The 21408-nt window shown below is 31.6% G+C and overlaps 1 protein-coding gene and 1 long non-coding RNA gene across 2 annotated transcripts in view; one reads left to right on the top strand and one right to left on the bottom strand.

The window, feature by feature from the left end:
• The window catches only part of LOC126745834 (E3 ubiquitin-protein ligase MIB1), a 760932-nt gene that overhangs the window by 459618 nt on the left and 279906 nt on the right, over positions 1-21408 (top strand). The window lies entirely within an intron of this gene.
• The window catches only part of LOC126745839 (uncharacterized), a 79274-nt gene that overhangs the window by 11255 nt on the left and 46611 nt on the right, over positions 1-21408 (bottom strand). The window contains exon 2 of the long non-coding RNA XR_007663729.1: positions 16352-16482. This is a non-coding gene — a long non-coding RNA (uncharacterized LOC126745839). The remainder of the gene's footprint in view (positions 1-16351; positions 16483-21408) is intronic.

The raw sequence follows: 21408 nt of genomic DNA, 5'->3' as shown, positions 1-21408 counted from the left end.
GAAGAGGAAGAATAATTTAATTTTTCCAGGCAGTTGGACTGCATTCAATTAATCCCCTGAAGCTTCATAACCTGAAATTGCCTAAAATATTTTTCATTTCTCAACTGCCTGGAATAAATAAATTATGATTTAAATCCAGGGACTTAAAACTAGCAAGAAAATGTGCAATGAAGAAGAGGAAGAATTATTAAATTCGTCCAGGCAGTTGAAGTGCATCATTCAATCCCCGGAAGCTTCATAATCTGAAATTGCCTGAACTATTTTTTTTATTTTTCAACTGCCTGGAATAAATAAATTATTATCTAAACTTAAGAACCTATAACCTGGAAGAAAATGTTAAAAGAAAAAGAGGACGAACGACTTAATGCGTCCAGGCAATTGAAATGCGTTTATTCTATCCCCTGGGGTTCTACAACCTCAAACTGCCTGAAATAATTTGCATATTTTAATTGTTTGGAATAAATAAATTATGATTTAAAGCCAGAAACTTATAACCTGCAAGAAATAACGAACGAATGAAGAAACTGCGTCCATTTAATCCCCTGAAAGTCCACAGTCTAAAAATTGCCTAAACTGCCTGGAATAATTAAATTATGATATAAATCGAAATAAACAAATCTGGGTTAAAATATATAGAAACATTATCTATGCACTAATTCAATTTAGTGTTCTCAAATGCCTGCTGTTCAAAATTAAAACAGCTTAAAAATATCTAACAATTTCCCATTTTCCAAATTCTATAGGTATATAAAAACCTCACTAAAAAAATTCAATAAATCGGTGAAAATACTTTCTCTGTATATTGCGGCACTCAAGAAATAACTTTGCCAGGCCTGTATATTACCGACTCAAAATCCATTGATGTTTTTTGCCCTATTGCTTTATTTAACCTTAAACCCTGCGTTAAAAACGCCAGGTATTGCACATGCAACAATAAGTTGCTCCCTATCGCACGCTTTATCCCTCACGTCAATGTTCGTCCGACCATTTACCGCCCTCATTTACTAGATTTGTATGTATTTTCAAAGTGATTTTATAGCTTAATGCTCGTTCTATAATTCAGTTTATTTTTTAAGACCAGATATGAAAAAACACGGTTGGCAACAGCGTGTACCTATTTAGAGCATCGCGTGCCTTTCCTCAACTAAGGACGTCAAGGTAGCGTGATTGCAGAAATCCAGAGTAGCGGAGCAAAATTGCCAGTTAACATCTAAATCAACACGTTTTTAGGTCCCAACAATAGGGCGAAATTATCCATAAATTGAAATAACGCCGCCCGGTAATTGCACATGAATTTGCCAGCAGTGGCACCTGTTTGTAATAAAGGTAACTGAATTGAAGGACGTAACTTTCATGACAACCGGGACTCATTAAGGTGGATTATGAGCCTTTAGCTCTATTAAGGTTTACAGCATATTCATTTTAAGGTAGTATCTACATTTTATGAATGCTTTATTATCTAGGCAAACTCTTGGTTTGATAATTTTATATTTTTTCAACCATGCTATGCAATGCGCGTCTCTGCTATTTCGTATTTCAACTACCGGTAAACTATGTTCCTTTAATTAGTTTGAAGGACAACCGCCAGGAGGTAATGCAGCACAGCTTCCCAATATTCTTCAAAGATTTCTCGCAAAACTAGCTGAGCTAGAGCTTTTAAACCTGGACAGTAGGGTGCGCTCAAGTGTCCTGTGCGAGGGACACTAAAATTTTTTGAAAGATTATTGATTAGTTTTTGCGGTATGGACAAGTTTGTTGAGGCAGTCTGTGTTTTAATTGAAAAAAACACTAAATTGGCCAGGAGGGTGGCCTTAAAACGTTTCTTAATTTTTCAACAAACTAACTGAGATGAAGAGTATTCCTAAACTAACTGAGATGTGCTCTCAATTGTCTAGTATATGAGATACAAAGAAATTTTGGAAAATTTTTGATTATTTTGCATTTTGTTGGAGGAAAATGAATAAAAACTTTTTTTTTCCTCGTCGTGTATTATCCTGATATAGCCTGTAGAGCCTTAGAATTAGCTCCAGCAGGATTGTCAGTGCTTTATCAGAGGTTGATGTGATTTCCATATTTTCTTCTGTATAACCAAAAGATCGCCTTGCTGTTTTCTGAATTATCAAAAGTCATGAACCTTATGAAGATTCTTCATTCGTGATATTTGGAGAGTGCGTTTCGGTAACAGAACAAAAAAGGAATAATGTTTTGTCGGGTTTGTTGTATCATTTATTTTATACTAGTGTTTTCCATATTCTTCCGTGGAAAAGTTTACTTAGATCCGTATTATCCGATAGAGAGAAAAATATATTTAATTATAAATATTTGAGCTGATCTGGAAAATGTGCTGTAGGTTAGATATGAAAAAAAGAAGAAACAATTCAATTTTTCAAGCAGTTGTATTTAAAGTTCCTGTTCTGGTTATGGCTAGGTCAGTTAAGACACATAAACTATAAAACCTCTTACTAAATTGATCATAAAAATTCAACGTTTATTTATGTTTCCAGACAAATTTGCATTCAGATTTCCCTGGAAAACCTTATTGGAACCGTCTGATTTGGTCTATTTAAGCTGAGAGTCTCATTGTTATTTTCTTTTTATTTCTTAATTAACTCAAACTTGTGTAAGTTTGATACTAGAAAAAAAACAATTTTTCCAAGCAACTGTATTAAAAGTTTCTTTTCTGGTTATGACTAGGTCAGTTAAGAAACCTAAGCTCTAAAACCTCCCATTAAATAAACAATGAGAATTCAACACTTATCTACGTTTCCAGGGAAACTTGTATTCAGATTTCACTGGAAAACCTTATTGGCACCGTCTGATTTGATCTATTTAAGCTGAGAGTCTCATTGTTATTTTCTTTTTATTTCTTAATTAACTCAAACTTGTGTAAGTTTGATACTAGAAAAAAAACAATTTTTCCAAGCAACTGTATTAAAAGTTTCTTTTCTGGTTATGAGTAGGTCAGTTAAGAAACCTAAGCCCTGAAACCTCCCATTAAATAAATCATAAAAATTCAACATTTATCTACGTTTCCAGACAAATTTGTATTCAGATTTCACTGGAAAACCTCACTAGAATCGTCTTATTCGGTCTATTTAAGCTGAGAGTTTCATTTTTATTTTCTTTTTATTTCTTAATTAACTCAAACTTGTGTAAGTTTGATACTAAAAAAAAACAATTTTTCCAAGCAACTGTATTAAAAGTTTCTTTTCTGGTTATGAGTAGGTCAGTTAAGAAACCTAAGCCCTGAAACCTCCCATTAAATAAATCATAAAAATTCAACATTTATCTACGTTTCCAGACAAATTTGTATTCAGATTTCACTGGAAAACCTCACTAGAATCGTCTTATTCGGTCTATTTAAGCTGAGAGTTTCATTTTTATTTTCTTTTTATTTCTTAATTAACTCAAACTTGTGTAAGTTTGATACTAAAAAAAAACAATTTTTCCAAGCAACTGTATTAAAAGTTTCTTTTCTGGTTATGAGTAGGTCAGTTAAGAAACCTAAGCCCTGAAACCTCCCATTAAATAAATCATAAAAATTCAACATTTATCTACGTTTCCAGACAAATTTGTATTCAGATTTCACTGGAAAACCTCACTAGAATCGTCTTATTCGGTCTATTTAAGCTGAGAGTTTTATTTTTATTTTCTTTTTATTTCTTAATTAACTCAAACTTGTGTAAGTTTGATACTAAAAAAAAACAATTTTTCCAAGCAACTGTATTAAAAGTTTCTTTTCTGGTTATGAGTAGGTCAGTTAAGAAACCTAAGCCCTGAAACCTCCCATTAAATAAATCATAAAAATTCAACATTTATCTACGTTTCCAGACAAATTTGTATTCAGATTTCACTGGAAAACCTCACTAGAATCGTCTTATTCGGTCTATTTAAGCTGAGAGTTTTATTTTTATTTTCTTTTTATTTCTTAATTAACTCAAACTTGTGTAAGTTTGATACTAAAAAAAAACAATTTTTCCAAGCAACTGTATTAAAAGTTTCTTTTCTGGTTATGAGTAGGTCAGTTAAGAAACCTAAGCCCTGAAACCTCCCATTAAATAAATCATAAAAATTCAACATTTATCTACGTTTCCAGACAAATTCGTATTCAGATTTTACTGGAAAACCTCATTAGAACCATCTGATTTGGTCTATTTAAACTAAAAGTCTCATTTTTAGTTTCTTTTTATTTCTTAATTAACCCAAACTTGTGTAAGTTTGATACTAAAAAAAACATTTTTTCTAAGCAACTGTATTAAAAGTTGCTCTTCTGGTTATGGCTGGGTCAGTTAAGAAACCTAAACCCTAAAACCTCTTGTTAAATTAATCATGAAAATTCAACACTTATCTACGTTTCCAGACAAAAATGTATTCAGATTTCACTGGAAAACCTTATTGGCACCGTCTGATTTGGTCTATTTAAGCTGAGAGTCTCATTTTTATTTTCTTTTTATTTCTTAATTAACCCAAACTTGTGTAAGTTTGATACTAAAAAAAAACAATTTTTCCAAGCAACTGTATTAAAAGTTGCTCTTCTAGTTATGGCTGGGTCAGTTAAGAAACCTAAACCCTAAAACCTCTTGTTAAATTAATCATGAAAATTCAACACTTATCTACGTTTCCAGACAAATTTGTATTCAGATTTTACTGGAAAACCTTATTGGAACCGTCTGATTTGGTCTATTTAAGCTGAGAGTTTCATTTTTATTTTCTTTTTATTTCTTAATTAACCCCAACTTGTGTAAGTTTGATACTAAAAAAAACAATTTTTCCAAGCAACTGTATTAAAAGTTCTAGTTCTGGTTATGGCTAGGTCAGTTAAGAAACCTAAGCTCTAAAACCTCCCATTAAATAAATCATGAGAATTCAACACTTATCTACGTTTCCATAGAAACTTGTATTCAGATTTCTTTGGAAAACCTTATTGGAACCGTCTGATTTGGTCTATTTAAGCTGAGAGTCTCATTTTTATTTTTTTTTTTATTTCTTAATTAACCCCAACTTGTGTAAGTTTGATACTAAAAAAACAATTTTTCCAAGCAACTGTATTATAAGTTCTAGTTCTGGTTATAGCTAGGTCAGTTAAGAAACCTAAGCTCTAAAACCTCCCATTAAATAAATCATGAAAATTCAACACTTATCTACATTTCCAGACAAATTTGTATTCAGATTTTACTGGAAAACCTTATTGGAACCGTCTGATTTGGTCTATTTAAGCTGAGAGTCTCATTTTTATTTTCTTTTTATTTCTTAATTAACCCAAATTTGTGTAAGTTTGATACTAAAAAAAACAATTTTTCCAAGTAACTGTATTATAAGTTCTAGTTCTGGTTATGGCTAGGTCAGTTAAGAAACCTAAGCTCTAAAACCTCCCATTAAATAAATCATGAAAATTCAACACTTATCTACGTTTCCAGACAAATTTGTATTCAGATTTCACTGGAAAACCCTATTGGTACCGTCTGATTTGGTCTTTATAAGCTGAGAGTCTCATTGTTATTTTCTTTTTATTTCTTAATTAACCCAAACTTGTGTAAGTTTGATACTAAAAAAAACAATTTTTCCAAGCAACTGTATTAAAAGTTGCTCTTCTGGTTATGGCTAGGTCAGTTAAGAAACCTAAACCCTAAAACCTCTTGTTAAATTAATCAGGAAAATTCAACACTTATCTGCGTTTCCAGACAAATTTGTATTCAGATTTTACTGGAAAACCTTATTGGAACCGTCTGATTTGGTCTATTTAAGCTGAGAGTCTCATTTTTATTTTCTTTTTATTTCTTAATTAACCCCAACTTGTGTAAGTTTGATACTAAAAAAAACAATTTTTCCAAGTAACTGTATTATAAGTTCTAGTTCTGGTTATGGCTAGGTCAGTTAAGAAACCTAAGCCCTGAAACCTCCCATTAAATAAATCATAAAAATTCAACATTTATCTACGTTTCCAGACAAATTTGTATTCAGATTTCACTGGAAAACCTCACTAGAATCGTCTTATTCGGTCTATTTAAGCTGAGAGTTTCATTTTTATTTTCTTTTTATTTCTTAATTAACTCAAACTTGTGTAAGTTTGATACTAAAAAAAAAACAATTTTTCCAAGCAACTGTATTTAAAGTTTCTTTTCTGGTTATGACTAGGTCAGTTAAGAAACCTAAGCCCTGAAACCTCCCATTAAATAAATCATAAAAATTCAACATTTATCTACGTTTCCAGACAAATTTGTATTCAGATTTCATTGGAAAACCTCACTAGAATCGTCTTATTCGGTCTATTTAAGCTGAGAGTTTTATTTTTATTTTCTTTTTATTTCTTAATTAACTCAAACTTGTGTAAGTTTGATACTAAAAAAAAACAATTTTTCCAAGCAACTGTATTAAAAGTTTCTTTTCTGGTTATGACTAGGTCAGTTAAGAAACCTAAGCCCTGAAACCTCCCATTAAATAAATCATAAAAATTCAACATTTATCTACGTTTCCAGACAAATTCGTATTCAGATTTTACTGGAAAACCTCATTAGAACCATCTGATTTGGTCTATTTAAACTAAAAGTCTCATTTTTAGTTTCTTTTTATTTCTTAATTAACCCAAACTTGTGTATGTTTGAAACTAAAAAAAATATTTTTTCCAAGCAACTGTATTAAAAGTTTCTTTTCTGGTTATAACTAGGTCAGTTAAGAAACCTAAACCCTGAAACCTTCCATTAAATAAATCATAAAAATTCAACACTTATCTACGTTTCCAGACAAATTTGTATTCAGATTTTACTGGAAAATCTCATTAAAACCGTCTGATTTGGTCTATTTAAGCTGAGAGTCTCATTTTTATTATCTTTTTATTTCTTAATAAACCCAAACTTGTGTAAGTTTGATACTAGAAAAAAAAAACCATTTTTCCAAGCAACTGTATTAAAAGTTTCTTTTCTGGTTATTACTAGGTCAGTTAAGAAACCTAAGCCCTGAAACCTCCCATTAAATAAATCATAAAAATTCAACATTTATCTACGTTTCCAGACAAATTTGTATTCAGATTTCACTGGAAAACCTCACTAGAATCGTCTTATTCGGTCTATTTAAGCTGAGAGTTTCATTTTTATTTTCTTTTTATTTCTTAATTAATTCAAACTCGTATAAGTTTCACAATTATTATTTGTATTTGTACACCCACAAGTCTTGATTATTGAGACCATACTTTGAGCAGGATATAGTCTAATAAAATTACCGTTCCCAAAAGGAGAAAGAGTGAGATAGACCCATTCCCCTTTCGTGTTTAATAAAAAATCACAAGTTTGCCTCCGTTCTCGTTTCACTCCATCTTGGGAGCGTCCCAAAGTAGTTCCGCGATCCTAAAAAAAAAAGAAAAAGTTGCGAACTTTATTCCATCATATTGTCGGCTTCTTTTCGTGAAAGTTACAAACTGAGTTGCGTATAAAACTCCCAACGGAAAAAACTTAGAGAGCTTTGCGGTACCCCGGACATTAAACATTAAATTCAATTTTGAGCGGCTTTCAATTTTCGCTTTCGGAATTTTTATTGTCTCGAGCCTAAAATGCGAGTAATCCTTAAGTAAGGAATTTTATTACCAACGGAGGAATATTACGTTTTTCAGAAAGTTAATTTGCCTTCTTTTCAAGTCCGTTTCATTTGTAGTAAGGGGATATATAGGAGTGCAGTTCTATATTAAGTTACTTTTTAAGCAATGGCTCTCGAGGAACTCTACGAACGATTTCAAGGACACTAAAGTCTTTGGCGAACAATTCAGATGTCTGACATGTTGTAAGAAACTGGAAGAAAATCTGAAAGGATTCCAGTTGAATTAAAACGCATTACATTTGTTCTCGTTAGGCTAAGTTGCTGGCACCCTAATTTTTGGGGATTTTTGCTACGACAACCGCTAAAGTGAACAGAATTTATTCATTGCAAATAGAATATACTTTCCTGGCCAAAAGAACCAATATCTGCTTGTTTGGAACAGGTTCTGTCTTCGCAGTTTTATTTTCGACTGTATTTTTGTGTTGGGCGCCAAAAGTGTGTCAGTGGCTGCAGCTTTTAGGTATCCCGAACAGTAAATGATTCACTCACGACTGTGGCCACACTTTTATTGACGATATTCACTACCCTCGTACTGTGGCTCTATTTGATCAATCGTCATCCAAATTTTGGACTACGATCTTGATTCAAATAAGAACATATATGCCCCAAATTAAAGATTTAGTTAATTATTTTAATAAATTGGAATATACTAAAAAGACTCACTGAATCCCAGCTGCCTTTATTCGTTTGGTTCGATATGCGTCAACAAACATTTTCCTTCTGCCTTTCACTTCAGCACGCAACAAAAACATTTCTACGCTATTCCGGTCACATATTTTATTAAAAAAAGACAACAAAACGTGTATAGATACCGCTATATGTGGACTATGCCATAAGCTACTTGGTGTGTGCTTTGCATGGCCCAAGCCTACTTAGAATCTTATCCCGAGAGAGAGTGCGACAATCCGCTTCCTCCCAACTTATTTGATAAGATCCTGTTTGCATCCCGTTTTTCCCCGAACGTCCTCGAAAAGACACCGAAGTTGATTTGCGTACGTCGAGGGAGAATCATTTTTTCGGTTAGGTGTAATGAGATAAAAAAGGAGCGATATAACATTGTTGACGTAGACTTTGACAAATCTGATTAAGTCGTTTTTTAAAAGTTTTATTTATATTGAATAATTTGGAACTTAAGGTGTGTTTTACCTACCAAGGGACAGATGGCATCAAATGCTGATTAAGGTGCAGGCAGTTGAGTAAACCATTTCACAGATAAAAAAGAAAGCGATAGGCTACACCTCAACTGCCTGTAATAATCATTTAATTACTTACAGGCAGTTAAGTGAATTATATATCAAAAGAGAGCAACACAAAGCTTCGGTCTCAAAAAATTCTTTGATTTGTTAAAGTGGTGACACGTGTTTCGCTTCTAAGAGCATCATCAGACCTAAAAAATAATGTAAACAAAACCAAATAAAATTACAAAAAGACCTTAAAGCAAAACGAAAAAAGTATACCTTGAGAAGGTTAAAAACATGCTTGAGTGGGTCAAATTTACACACACACTGAACGGTAAAATATAAGTTTAAAAAAAAATATGCAGCAGGATAATATGCGCTCAAGTGCTGACAAATGTGTTACTGTAACATATACCAGAAAACACTACCTAGTAGCATTCAGCTATTCTATCAATGGTTCAAAAGAAGCAGGAAATTAAAGATCTGGATGTTTATATGCAAAATAACTTAAAATTTAACTTACACCATGACTTCTTAAAAACACCCCTCTGTGATTTTTTGCATTTAATATTTATTAAATAATGTTAAATACCAAAATTGCTCACTTTAAATCAAATCTTAGAGCACTGTAATGAGCTCTTTAGAAATAAGAATATTGATTTTTTAACATCAACAACTATTAAAGAAATTAAAAACCTAGTAATATAATAGAATAAAATTTAGGATATTGCCACCTCTTTAACCTGTAATTGTCATTCTATTTGTCAGATAATAAGTGTTTGTTTGTTTATTGTAAATATTTTAAATTTTTTACTATTTTACTTTCTAACTGTATTCCTTAGTCTTATTGATTAGATATATTTTTGTAGAGTTATATTTTAATTGTAAGGTGTTTTGTAAGACTTAAAATTAATTCACTAATTCAAATAATTATCCAAGGAGTTTTGTCAATGTAAAATCATTTATTAAACCTTTTTATGCAGTGTGCAATCAAGTATGAAAATGACTTCTTAAACAATGGTATTATCCATATATTAATAATATAATAATAACTCTTAGGTTAACAACTTAATTATATTATGTATATACTTAATAAGAATAGTAATGCTATGAGAAACGCATCAAAATTTTCTATTATATAATTTCTACAATCAGTCATAATTTTTTTTTTAAGTTATCTGTGTATTGACATAGGCATCCTATTACACATAGTAAGACCCTTATGATACACATCATTCTGACCATATCGTACGCTTACTGAATGTACATAAAAATTTACTTTATTGTGATCATAAACATCTACAGGGTGAGTTTTTCAAAGCGCGGAGTAGTATTATGCATTGATGATATTATTTATCGATGACGTGCTCCTGGACTATTATTTGGTTAAGCATTCTTCACATTTTAAAAATATTTTGGACTATACAGGGTGTTCCGAAAAAGCAGGGCACTACAAAAGTTAATTTTTTTAAATGGAACACCCTGTATTGCAAAACATTTTTGAATTCTTTGCGTAATTACCAATCTTTTTTGATAATGGTTTAATATGCCAAAAATTAATAGTTTAGGAGATGAATCAAATTTTGTTAAAAATTTAGAATTTGCACGCATCTCTTTAATATTAAAATTTAGCACCTAAATTTTGAATACAGACTTAATTTTTATCATCAGAAGTAAAATAAAGTTACTTTGATATGCGTGCTATGTAAAATTATTCATTTTGTTATACAGGGTGTTTTTTTTGAAAGGCGAAACTTGCCCAACTTTAAATATAAAAATCTCTCTTATTTTAAATGAAACCCCTGTATATTTTCATGTCATCTAATAGCTTACTTAAGAGCCTATAAATTCTATTAATAATGTCCTATCTCTATATCTAACAGTTTTTGAGATATCATGGATTTTTCTGTTTTTCTCCTGTAAAAACTGACAATGCCGACTTAAAGTTTTGAAGCACCTCGTATTTTTTATGTATCCATCAAGGCGCCGTGGAAACAAATAAAAAAAATCTCAATAACAAAAAGACAGTTACATTAGTTAATTAGAGATTAATAGTTAGAATTGTTTTAAGGTGTTTTTTAGATATTTGTTTTCAATATTAAAAATGAATTATTCAAGAAATGAATTTATTGATATGATTTTTGTTTTGGGTGAAGCAAATAAAAATTGTCTGCTAGCTCAAAGGCTATATAGAGAAAAATATCCTCAACGGCGCACACCCGATTCCCGCAGTTTTCGCGTTGTTATGGACCGATTTATGACGACTGGTAGCGTGGATCTGCCAAAACGTAATGTTGCTAATAGGGTGGCAAATGAAGGTAAAGAACTTGAAATTCTTTTGCAAATTGAGGAGGATCCCCACATTGGTAGCCGTAGGTTAGCCTTACTTTCTGATCTTTCGCAGACAACGGTAAACCGGACAACACGGAAATATAAATACCACCCATATCACATTAAGTTGCATCAAGAACTTCACAATCAAGATTTTCAGCTACGTGTAACTTTTTGTGAATGGTTACTTCGCAAAATTGAAATTAATCCAAATTTTGTTAACTATATTATGTGTTCCGACGAGGCGACATTTAAAAGCAATGGTGCTGTCAATAGGCATAATATGCACTATTATGCAACAGAGAACCCTCATTGGGTACGTGAGGTTCAGCACCAGAATCATTGGTCCCTTAATGTATGGTGCGGCATCCATAATAACCGTATAATTGGACCATATTTTTTTAATGAACCTTTGAATGAGCATTCATATCGAGTATTTTTACAGCAGCAAATGCCTGAATTATTAGAAGAAGTCAATCTCCAGGAACGGCAAAGTATGTGGTTTCAACAAGATGGTGCGCCTCCCCATTTTCATCGTGCAGTAAGGGAATATTTGGATCAAGAATATCCTCAAAGATGGATTGGTCGCGGAGGATTTGTTGCATGGCCGCCAAGGTCTTGCGATCTTACGCCGCTAGATTTCTTTCTGTGGGGTTATCTCAAAGATAAAGTCTATGCAACAAAACCAACTACAAGGGAGGATATGATTATTAGAATTAGGGATGCCTGTCAAACCGTAACACCAGGAATGTTATAGCATGTTCGACAAAATATAATTAAAAGAATTAATATTTGTATCGAACAAGGAGGACATATCTTTGAACATTTGTTGAACAGAAATTAACTTTTATTATATAAAAATAAGTGAATTTAATAAAAAGAAACGTCCATAAATTTGTTTCATTTTATAAGAAAAAAATAACACGAAATGAAGAAATATAAGTATATTTCAAAAACTATTAGAGATAGGGATAGAATATTATTAATAAAATTTATAGGCGCTTAAGTAAGCTATTAGATGACATGCAAATATACAGGGTGTTTCATTTAAAATAAGAGAGATTTTTATATTTAAAGTTGGGCAAGTTAGGCCTTTCAAAAAAAACACCCTGTATAACAAAATGAATAATTTTACATAGCACGCATATCAAAGTAACTTTATTTTACTTCTGATGATAAAAATTAAGTCTGTATTCAAAATTTAGGTGCTAAATTTTAATATTAAAGAGATGCGTGCAAATTCTAAATTTCTAACAAAATTTGAATTATCTCCTAAACTATTAATTTTTGGCATATTAAACCATTATCAAAAAAGATTGGTAATTACGCAAAGAATTCAAAAATGTTTTGCAATACAGGGTGTTCCATTTAAAAAAATTAACTTTTGTAGTGCCCTGCTTTTTCGGAGCACTCTGTATAGTCCAAAATATTTTTAAAATGTGAAGAATGCTTAACCAAATAATAGTCCAGGAGCACGTCATCGATAAATAATATCATCAATGCATAATACTACTCCGCGCTTTGAAAAACTCACCCTGTACAATAAAGGTACAATTTTATAGTATATAAAGGGTGTTTTTTTTAGAGGCGAAGAACTTTCATTTAGCAACACTGTTTTTTATGACAACCGACCTGACAGTTCTGGGTTATTTTTAGATTCGTTTGGTTTGGCAATTCATCATAAACAGACTCACGCCGAAGCAACGTTTCCAAATTGTTCAAATTTATTTTGAAAGTCATGGTTCTATTCGAGAAACACATCGGGCATTACGTAAGTTTTATGGTGCTCATAATCGGCCTTCAGAGAGATTAATTCGAGAAACTGTTGACCGTTTTCGCAATACTTTTATTCTAGTCGACAATACGCATCCCGTAAGACGCCATACAGTGTGTACGCAACAAGCGATAGCTGCTGTGCAGCATAGTGTTGATAATGATCCAAATGTGTCAATTCGTCGTCGTTCTCAACAAGTGAACTTATGTCCATCCACTTTATGAAAAATTTTGCGCAAAGATCTCGGATTGCGAGCATATAAAATTCAACTTGTCCAAGAGTGTCCAAGTCTTTTGCGCCGTACATTAGCTGAATGGGCGGAAGAAAAGATTGCTGTTGATCCACGATTTCATATGAAAATTTTGTTTAGTGATGAAGCACACTTTTGATTAAATGGCTATGTAAACAAGCAGAATTGCCGAATTTGGGGGGATGAGAATCCACGAGGTATTGGCGAAAAACCGTTACATCCAGAAAAACCAACCGTTTGGTGCCCTTTATGGGCCGGTGGAATCATTAGTCCTTATGTCTTCAGAAATGCTGATGGTCAGAACGTTACAGTAAACGGTGAGCGATACAGAAACATGATAACCAACTTTTTTGTGCCTCAATTGGAAGCCGTTGCAGGCGTTGCAGAAATGTGGTTTCAGCAGGACGGTGCCACGTGCCATACAGCGCGCCAAACAATTAAATTACTGCAAGAGACATTCGAGCAACGAATAATTTTAAGAAATGGACCTGCAAACTGGCCAGCTCGTTCGTGCGACTTGACGCCATGAGATTATTTTCTTTAGGGCTATGTTAAGTCGCATGTCTACGCTGATAAACGCAAAACACTTGAGCACTTGGAAGCCAGCATACAACGCGTGATTGCCGAAATACAGCCTGCAGTACTGGAAAGAGTGTGTGAAAATTGGACCTCTAGATTACGCCACGTACGAGCCAGCCGTGGGGGTCACATGCCCGAAATCATTTTTAAATATTAATGCCAAAAAATTCTTTAATATAAAAGCAAATTCGTTCATATCAATAAAATATTTTGTGTTTAATTTCAATTTAAAGTTCTCCGCCTTTAAAAAAACACCCTTTACAAATATACTGCGTGATTTAAAAACGTAGATGTTTAAAAATTCTATTAAATTTATATGTGGTACATTTCTTAACATTTTTAAGCAAAAAAAAAAATAAAACGGAAAGGGATCAACCTAATTAGAACTATATATAAAATTAGATAATCGCTTGAGCGTTTAATTAAGCTTAAACCATGCGTATACTTCTATAGCTAGAGTTTACAGTTCTGTTTATCATTATTGTTTAACTTACCACCATATAAAAATATAAGACAATTTGACGTCATTCAAAATAAAGCTCTGAGAATTATTTTCAAGTATAATCGCTATACTCCTGTCTCATTTATGTTAAGTGTGTTAATTTGACCCAAAAAATTAGTGTGTATGTGTTTATTTTTAAAGTCAACCAACGTTTATTACCTGCGTATGTGAGTAAATAATAATATTGGAGATGTCCGCAATTATAGTACAAGAAACCGTACAAATTTCATTTATGATAGAGGTAACACTAGTCAAATGTTGAACTACTTTTTTTTTCTTTACACTTTGATTTGATTTAATTTTAAGTTTTATTTTTACAATTTTAACATATCATAACGGTTTTATTATTTATATCTTAGATTTGGTATTTAGTTTCTATTTTATTTTTAATTTTTAATGTCAGTGTGCATTGTTTTGTGTTCTATTGATTTATTTTTTTTTTAATTATTTTTAATTTACTGCAAACGATTCCAAACACCTCGATGCATACATCTACTTTGTTTTCTTAAATGTTCCTTGAATAAAGTCTTTTTTTTTTCCTTTTTTTCCCTATGTCCTATGTAATTAAATATTATGTTGTAATAACATTTGTACCTTGTGCTAAATAAAGTACAGGGTGTTCCAAATTCGAGGGTGACCATTGGAATCTCGCAAACCGTAAGGGTTACAGGGTCGGTTAATTGAAGGCAAAGTTGCGCAATTTGGAGCTTAATAAAATGGCGTTAAAAAAATTTTAAAATTCCAAATACTTCCGGAGATATCCAAAATAAAACGAAATTTGTCAAAATCGTTTTTACCTTCTACCGACTTTAATTAAAGAGATATCGAAAAATTAAAAACAGTTTTTCATTGCCACTTTTTATGTATTACAACATGACGCAAAAAAAAATAATCCGTTTCGTTATTGTTCGATCATTATCAGGATACATTAATTTCCGCACCCATGCGGGCCAATCACGGCGCTTTGTCTATGATTGGCTCAGATAATTAAGGCGCGTATTTTAAATCTGATTATTAGAGGAATTATGGTATTTGAGGAAAATAAAGATATGGAACACTTTACTTACGAAGAAGTTGTTTATTTTCAGCAAATGACGGAAAATAGTTTTGTTACATGATCTTATTAATTTTGCTTTTACTAAAATAGAATTTATCTCATTTCAGGCACTTAATGGATAGTTTTGAATTAATTCGGAGGCTCTTAACTCAATTTATCATTACGCTCAATTAAAATTTAGTATAAAAAATTGATAATTTTATTAAATAGTCTAAAAAGAACACTTGTTATTATTTTATCTAGTAATCCATTATATTATTTAACTTTTTTATTTTAAAATAAAAAAAAGTTTAGAAATTATCTATTAACTGTTACACTTTTTGTCTCGTGTGATCCATACATCAGATGCAATTGCATACTATGAAAATGATCCATAATAAAGGAAAACATTCAATATTTATCAGGATCTGAGATTATTATTTATAGATTATTAGAATATATTATTTAATTATAACAAAGGTAAAATTAAAATTAAAAAAAATATATTTTATAAGTATCCTTCACCATAAGCCAACGAATTACATGAATACAAAATATAGCCAACACCACTTAGGTACAATACCAGAATACTCATAAGAGGAATGTCATGCAATAATAAAATAGTTATAAACATTTTGTTATAAATAAATTTATTTAGGTCTTTTGCTGGGATAATATTGCTGCTGTTTTATCTTTCTTACTCATCACCATTTCTTTTTTCTTTACTGTCTGCATAAAATTCCTAATATCACCCATAAACTTTTCTAAATCATGTTCACCCAATTCACCACCATAATTACGTTATGAATAATTACGATTTTGTTAGCATTTTGCTTCTTAATTCATCAATGTGTCCTATGTGGGTTTCAAAAAATCTTACTCAAATCAGTTCTGAAAAATGTCATATAAATATTTTATTTTAATAAATTATTAAGCAAATAAATACCTACCATTTACCAAAATTGTAAGTATTATTCTTGATAGAAAAAGTCTTTGAATGCAAATGCTTCCTTTAGACTTTAAATTCCATTGCAAACATGTACTGACATATCCTAAAACTTGATTAATTATTAAAAAATCACCAACTTAAATTATTATAAAATTAACTAGGTACCTTTTGAATAACTTGTTTTACAATTATAGTAAATACATTCTTCTCCATTGGCAAATTTCTTTCTTCGGTGAACAGCATAATCTACCTCTCTGTTTTCCGGAGACCTTCAAACTTCAAACTCTGCCAAATTCCTAAAATTTAAAACAGATTCTTTAATAGGTATATTATGAATACTATGAAAAGTGTCTTATTAAAGAATCTTAGAATGTGAAGTTTGTTATGATGTTTTTGTCCAGCCAAAGGGGGCAAATAAATGTGTTTTTCTCTTTTTCACTCTGTTTTTTATTATGTATATCCCTCATATGCCGATACAATGTTGAAGTAGAAGAAATTTTATTATTAATACGCTCCACAATCTTCACATATTAATTTTGTTACGAGTTGATTATAATTTCCCAGATAAACTTGTTAACAAATCCCATTGAGTTCTTATGGGAAGTCCTAGAAGGAGTAACCGGACATGCAAGTGCGATACCTCATTTTAAAGGTAATTAAAAATACTTTTTAAAAATGAGAAAATCCAATATGGCGCCCGTAAGAAAAAATAAAGTTGATGATGATCAAGAAAAAAACGAAACGTCGGAATAATTCTTTTTTTGCGTCATGTTGTAGTACAATAAAAGTGCCAATGAAAAACTGTTTTTAGTTTTCCGATGTCTCTTTAAATAAAGTCGGTAGAAGGTAAAAAACGAGTTTGACAAATTTCGTTTTATTTTGGATATCTTTGGAAGTATCCGGAATTTTTAAAACGTCATTTTATTAAGCTCCAAATTACGCAACTTTGCCTGTAGATTACTAATATTATAATATTAAAAGCCTAAGCAACAGTAAACAAGCACAAATAGTTTTCCACCGAAACAAATTTCGCAACATATACACCCCACCAGTTTTGTCAAAGTACCGCTCCGTTTCTGGGGCGAAATGAGCGGCGATAAATCACAAAAATGTATTTTTGAGCTATAAATATTGGGAAATATTTGTCAAGCGTCGGGGAAATTCCGAAATTCGGCTGAAAGGCTTAGAAAAACTCGCTTTTGTAATTTGTAACTCCGTAAATAGAACTGTGTGCGCGATGGTAAAAATGGCGAGCCTTGATTACATCGCGTAACTTATGAAGGTCATTTTTTATTTTTCATGATAGATATGTGCTTTCGGCTACACAGATATTTAGTATATAAGTCTTGTCGCAAAATTGCTAACTAACAATACTTAAAAAAATATAATTTTTCTTCCATCCATGACTATTTAGCAAATTATTTAAGTCAGGTCAATATTTCCCTTAAGACTATAGAACTGGATTCATAAAAACCACTGAGGTGGTGCCTTAAGCCGTAGGAGGAAGGATGAACCATTTATTGACTCTTCCAAGTTTATAGTCAGCAAATACAAACCAGACTATTTAGAATGTGAAGCAGATTGCCCCGAGATATTTGAATTTAACTTTACTTATTAACTAGTACGATAGTTTCTATACCTAATACCAGAATTAAACCGTATTTATCTAATGAAACTTTAAGAAAAGGGCCTTTTTCAGTAATCAAATGTTAGATTTAAAGGCAGAACATGCCTGATAACGAATAACGAGTCAAAGCTCAAGGCAGTAAACTCTTAATTAGTGTGAACACATAAGCCATACATCAAAGGAGCGAACTGTGGAAACTGCCTGGCTCCAATCAATTGGCTGTAAATTACCGGGGTGACGTCACTTACGATCGACGAATCCATCAGATTCTGTCAGCAAGCAATAATTTATGAACGAATGCGTTAACTTTAATGCTGAAAATGTACAAATACGTCACAATAAATATTTAAATATGTCTATTGGAATAATTGGTAATATTAGTTCTGAACTTTACGGAGCAGTAGCAGTGTTTTGCGATTTCCCTAAAGCTTTAGATTGGCTGCATTGCGTATGATTTCTGAATTTCTATACAAAAACATGCGGTTAAAATAAAAATAAGGTAAAAAAGCTTAAAAACATGTATTTTGGTGTTTTAGGTAATTCTAAGCTTATTTACCCTTATTTTCATTTTAACGGCATGTTTTAGACCTGATGACGCTATAATAGAGCGAAACACGTGTCGTCGATAATAAGTGTTTGTAAGACCGTAACTTGGTTGTTTTTCTTTGTTTGTTTATGTTATACCTGGTCTCTTTGAGAAAATGGATGAAGCCTTTTTGTTAGGAGAAGAATTTTATCTATTTGATATTTTATTACCTATTTTATACTAATTGAGTCACATCTGTGCTATTGGGAAATTTTCTGTCAGCTGTTATCTAAAACAGTCAGGTATCTTAACCTCTAGATAAGTTAAAAATGTGTAGGCAAAAATCCTAAATAAAACAAATCCCTTATATCTCTTTTGGCAATCAAATAACCTCGATTCCGGACTTAATTTAAAATTTTTCCACAAATGCATGCACTTTTACGATAGAAAGCCTGACTGAAAATATGGAAACTTTCGCTATAAATCTCTCCATTTGGACAAACGCAAATTCTCTTACCAAAGACTTTTTGGCACCGACTGTAAACTGCCACAAGTAACTTTCGTATCTATTATCCTTCAGTTTAGGGGCGCTTACCTGTAAAATAGACATGCATCACGAAGAAAATATAATTTTAAAAAGGCGTTTATTAAAAAAAAAGACAAATCAAAACACAATTGAAGTAAAAGCAATTTATTTTTCGAAAACAACGGTATATTGCCGTCAAAGCAGAAATATAGGGCCTCCATCAAACAATAAAGGACAATAGATTGCTGCAGATGACAACTCCTTATTCTTTTGGGGCCATTACGGCTTTTCCAGTATCTTATCCGACGATCTGGTGTTTTTTCTTCTTTATTTTTCGGTTTTGTTGGCAAAGAAAACTAAAAAAGTCGCACGAGTGAAAATTGTTTGAATGTCAATGGAATTTATTGAATATATAGACAGAATTCAATAATTGTATCTAGGAGACTGAACTAAATGATGGTGAGAAGACACTTGTTGTGTTTCTAGACTTTCCAAAGGCATTTGACACTGCACTGCAAGGAGAAAAAGTACCTATAAGGGCACCAAATTTTCCCTATATCAGGTCGGTTTTATTTAAAACTAAAGATAGTACTGTGTAAAATAGTAACTAACATATATGGTTGAAAATGCCTTTAATTGCAGGAACACGAATATCTACTAAAAAAAACATGAATCAGGTGCATTTATGTTATGCTTATATTAAAACGTGCCTCTATGCAAAGGAAATTAAATGGAGAAACGCATTTTAAAAATTCAACCGGATTTTGCATAATATAGTAGGAGATAAAACTATTATGCCTTTATTCCATTTATGCTTCGTCATTTTCACTTGCAAATATTTTTATTTAAATGCAAATTTTATACTAAATCGCCTTAAAATAGATATTGTTGCGTAACGAATGTGATTAGTTTTCCGTTATTTTAGCGTAAAATATTAATTAATACGCTCGTTTCGTACGGTTTACTTTTTTTCTAATATCTTATTATTAAATGAGAGATTTATCTGAACTAAAATCGGATTGGTAATTAGTGTAAATGCATCGGAAAGAGGGACACCATTAAAAGAAACTGATCAAACAAAGAAGTAAAGGTCCCCTTAATAAAGGATCCCGCGTTTCTACAAAGCCTTTAGATTCCTTTGTCTATTAGCGAGGCGAAGGGATTTGCGAAGACTGGAAATTGAATTACACAGAAATTATTTATTTCTGTTCTTTTTTGGTTTCGGAGAGCGGTGGAACGAGGTAAGAGTTCAAAGACGTTTAATTTTTTTGTTCTCTTAAATCACTTATTTATAAACTATAATTTTGTTTTAAAATTTTTAGTTTTAGGTGGCTAAAGGAGTAAAATTGCGAGAGCAAATAATTAGAAAAGTCATTCAGGAAGAAGGAATTAATGATATCAATTGCCTGAAGAAAATTATTGATTTTTTTTTTTACATATAGTTGAACTGAACATTTTTCTTTATATGATGTAAAGAGAAAAAAATCAATAATTTCTTCCAGGCAGTTGATCTTATTAATTTCGCTTAATTTTCTTCTTTTGTTGGATATAAGTGCGTGGTTCCACTTACACAACGGGTTCACCATTTTGGATTTCCACCAAGAGATCTAACAACTTAAGAATATTACGTTATAGATTATAGATTAACTAAAAGAATTAAAAATAGTTTAAATAATAATCTCTATAATAAATTAGACACTGAGAGTCTTGTAAATAGAGTTTTTAGTACCTTTTTTAGCCCACTAATTATTCCTCAGTTAATAAAAGACATAAAAAGATTCATGGAGTGGTACCAATTTTTTATAAGGCGCTAGGAGGAGCCTTTTGAATATGCTGTCCTAAGGGGTGAATCTCTCTATTTGTACCATTTGCTTCCACTAATTAAGCTTTAATTAATTAAAAAAAATATTGTCATAATTACTAGTTTTATTAAGAAAGTAAACAGCAATATAATTATATATATGCGCAATGTTGTCTAATTTTTGTTTTTATGATACGTACAATATACAGGTTGTTCGAAAAATAGACGGATATATTTTAATCGGTGATTCCTTGCAAAAAAATATGAGAAAAAGTTTCTATAAATATGGGTCCGGAAATGGATAGTTTTCAAGATACAGGGTGATACATTTTTTTAAATATTAATTTTTTATTCTAATACTAATTCGATTGTTTTGAAATTTGGTAGTATTACTTGTTGTATTAAGAGGCTAATTTAGCCCTAATTAGGTTAAAATTATAAGGTCCAGTCGCGTCCCGGGAGGCATATTCATATCGGACGTATCGATGTACCTTAGCGCAACTTCGGATAAAATCGGAAAAACGAATATTACTTTTAGATAGGACGAACGATATTGCAATAAAGAATGCGCTACCACACGTCCGATATATAAATGATTATTCGATTATTGTATTTGTTAATTCCACGAAGCAACAGAATTGAAAAATTGGTATATTTTCCTACAATGGATTTGCCAGGAAGTGTAGACTATTATAATCAAGAAGATGGTTGTGTTCGAACTAAATTTAGCACAGAAACCCAA

The sequence above is a fragment of the Anthonomus grandis genome, chromosome 16 (genome assembly GCF_022605725.1).
Source record: "Anthonomus grandis grandis chromosome 16, icAntGran1.3, whole genome shotgun sequence".
Classification (NCBI taxonomy): Eukaryota; Metazoa; Arthropoda; class Insecta; order Coleoptera; family Curculionidae; genus Anthonomus; species Anthonomus grandis.
Note: the sequence above shows the minus strand (reverse complement) of the source record. Positions and strands in the feature narration are given on the sequence as shown.